Source organism: Microtus ochrogaster, chromosome 16, assembly GCF_000317375.1.
Source record: "Microtus ochrogaster isolate Prairie Vole_2 chromosome 16, MicOch1.0, whole genome shotgun sequence".
Taxonomy (NCBI): domain Eukaryota; kingdom Metazoa; phylum Chordata; class Mammalia; order Rodentia; family Cricetidae; genus Microtus; species Microtus ochrogaster.
In genome coordinates, this window is record NC_022018.1 from 16,382,826 (window position 1) to 16,386,194 (window position 3,369).

At 49.4% G+C, this 3,369-nt stretch overlaps 1 protein-coding gene across 2 annotated transcripts in view; it reads left to right on the top strand.

Annotated features, from left to right (window-relative positions):
• The first annotated feature begins 1,143 nt into the window (after positions 1–1,143).
• Cul2 (cullin 2) overlaps positions 1,144–3,369 on the top strand; it is a 41,532-nt gene continuing 39,306 nt past the window's right edge. Inside the window, exon 1 of one of the 2 annotated variants that reach the window (XM_013349006.2) lies at positions 1,144–1,299. The gene's annotated coding sequence lies outside the window, so the exon portion shown is untranslated. Of the gene's footprint in view, positions 1,300–1,370; positions 1,521–3,369 lie in introns of those variants that run through there. The other variant, XM_005354794.2, reaches the window with a different exon arrangement.

The window sequence follows — 3,369 nt, forward strand, 5'->3', positions numbered from 1 at the left end:
GCCCTTAATGTCTGTGCTGCTGGAGTTATACATAGGAAGCGATCTCCTGTGCCCATCTGTTGTAGGGTAAGGGTCAGGACTTCTTATCCTACTGTCTCAGCCTCCTAAATACTGGCATTACAAAGTGAGAGCATTTCACCTGGGTTGAGGATAGGATACTAAATGTATTTTAAAGGATTGGCACAGATTGGAAGAGTTTGGGAGGAATAAATTCCTTCATAGGTAGAAATGGAGATGACTCCTTCACGTCCGCAGCCAGGACACCTTTGCTATAGGAAAGGCAACTAAATAACAAAGGCGAGTGTTGCTGCCCCCTACTTTGTATTTCGTTTTTTTTTTTTTTAACCTTGTATTTCTTTTCTTTTCTTTTCTTTTCTTTTCTGTTCTGTTTTTTTTTGTTTGTTTGTTTGTTTGTTTTTCGAGACAGGGTTTCTCTGTAGCTTTGGAGCCTGTTCTGAAACTCCTGTAGACAAAGCTGGCTTCAAACCCACAGTGATCTGCCTACCTCTACCTCCTGAGTGTTGGGATTTGAAGGAGTGCACCACCACCACCACCCGGCCCAGCCTCACCTTGAATTTCAAAGGGGGAAGTTCAGCTATCATTGTTGTAAGGAGTTGTTGTTGTTGTTGTTATTATTATTAATTTGTCTGAAGGTAAAAACAAAAGGCCAGGCGGTGAGTTCGAGGCCAGTCTGGTCTATAGAGAGCGAGTTCCAGGACAGGCTCCTAAAACTAAAGAGAAACCCCGTCTTGAAAAACAAAACAAAAAGCAACAAGAGCCCAGAGTGGTGGCTTAATGGGAGGCTGAGACAGGAAGATTGCTAGTTCAATGCCAACTCAGGCTGTAAAAGCAGTCCAGGCCTGCAAGAGTCACCTAGCTTGACCCAGTCTCACAAACTCTAAACCACATACAAATAAAACAGACCCCCCCTCCCCCAACTCCAGTGATTTGGATATCAATAGTCCCCAATTTGGTAGGTACGGCTTGAGCTCAGGGAGCTGCGATTGCCTCATTGACAAGTGTGCTGGTTGATGAATTACTTTGACAATTGATTGCAAGAGCTTCGCGATTCTTGAAGCGTGGCTCCCTACGCTTGCCGTAACCTGGACTGGACCATTGCATCCTGCGGGTGTGTGAGTGCAAGAGGCTGAGAGAGCAGAGCGGAGGGCGTGTGTCAGGCAAAGCCCAGAGCCCTGGAGGACGACTGGCTCCCAGAGCCCGCCACCTGCCCGTCCTCCTCCCCAGATCCTGTCCCTCCCCGCGGCAGCGGCCTCGTCAGTACGGCTCCCTCGGGAGCAGGTGAGTGGCGGCGCCTTGCTCCGGGCACCCCCGTGGCCCCCGGGCGGTGGCGGTGGCCGGCCGGGGAGGCGGCCTCGGCGCACAGTAATGGCAGCGCTGTGAGCCGGGGAACGCGAGCTGACAGCCGCCGCCGCCCACCCTCCGAGCCGGGGGCTTCGTCCTTCACGCCTGCGGGTTGCCTCCCTCCCCGGGCCCCTGCCCTCGCCCTGCTTCCGCAGAAGGTAACCCTGCTGAAAGCTGGGGAGCCGGGCTATGGGCGCAGGGAAACTTCCTTTCCCGGCGAATGGGTGGCGGGGATGGGGTGGAGGAACGGAGTTAGGGGAGACCTGGTGGAGGGGACCGGGCTGCAGGCCTGGCAAGATGGTGTCCTGTGAGTGACCTCGGCTCCCCAGACTGCTGACCCTTAAGCCCGGACCGGATCCCAGGCCTCCCCGATCCGCTACCGGCCGCCCCTCCCTCGGCCTCATTTTCTCCTAAGGAGGGAAGGTGAGCGTGTGCTCTCCGGCTTATTTACGTGCGCACACGGAGACCAAAGTCTCTGTTGAAGGGGTGGCATCAGCCTCATACATTCTAGCCCCGAGTAATTTCACTTTTGTTTCCGCAGACAGTGAAGATTGGTAGCTTTGGGGAGGAGTATTCTACGTGCATGCTGCACCTCCTGCCTCAACACTTCTGGGGTGGTGAAATAAGAGCCTCTGGCTCTCACCAGCACTTGTTTACACACTAGAGTCTAGAACCCTTTCCTACCATTACGTGTGTGCAAGTAGTACATCTTTGAATTTCTATTGTTATAAGTTACCCCCGTCGTCCTTGGTTACTGTTACTGGTTGGATGGCAGTACCGTCTAAGTTTCAATTTGAAGATGTAAACTACTAAGTTGGAGCTGTAGCTCAGTGCTTCAACACTTGCCTACTGTGCAAGAAGCCTTAGGTTGAACTCCAGCACCGCCTTCTGCAAATAAAAGAAAAAAGCGCGCGTGTGTTTCTTTATTGACTTCAATAGAAAAGTTCCCAAACCTAGAACTTACCCCAAACCCACATTGATATACAATATGAAAGATCATTTTATTCTCTTCTTTCATCTTAGTGTCATTCCATGACATAAAAGTGATCTAATGAGCTAAAATTTGGTTCTTTTTTTCCCCTATACAGTATTTGGAGTCCCTTCCCAAAAAGTCACAAATGAATTAACAGTAGTGGACATTTTTTCTTTTTTAGTTGCCCTTCCCCCTGTTTATGAGTAGTGGGACTGTTTGGTGTGTGTGTGTGTGTGTGTGTGTGTGTGTGTGTGTGTGTGTTTATTTTTGCGGGGGTGGTTATTTTTTTGCTTGCTTGATTGCTTTGCTGGTTTTTTGGTTTTTTTCGAGACAGGGTTTCTCTAGCTTTGGAGCCTGTCCTGGAACTAGCTCTTGTAGACCAGGCTGGCCTCGAACTCAAAGAGATCGGCCTGCCTCAGCCTCCCAAGTGCTGGGATTAAAGGTGTGCAACCACCACAGCCGGGCGATTGCTTTGTTTTTTGAGACAGCTATATGGGGCTCACTGTGTAGACTAGAGGGGCCTCACCTGCCTCTTCCACCCCAACTGCCTTTACCAACTGAATCACTTTCATTGACCCACTGGAATCTTTTATGATCATGATGTTAGTCATTTGTTAAATTCCTTAGCCAGGCAGTGGTGGGGCACGCCTTTAATCCCAGCAGTTGGGAGGCAGAGGCAGGCTGATATCTATGAGTTCTGGGCCAGCCTGGTCTACCAAATCCAGTTTCAGGACAGGCTCCAAAGCTCCAGAGAAACCCGGTCTCAAAAAAAAAAAAATAGATTTTGGAATTTGAAAGTCAAGAGTAATATCTGATTTATAGTCTTTAGATTAGAGAGTAGATGTCAAAAGATACCCTCTCCCAGGGTCAGAGTTTGGCCTTGGACCATTAAAAGACAAGTAACAAGGTTTCTAGCTGTGTCGAAGATACTTGTTGAACGTGTTGTTATAGTTTGGATAAGAGTGAAGTTGATGGAGATAGGGTGTCTCTTGGGTTTTAGAGCTAAAACGGAGGATGATGGTACCATGTAAGGG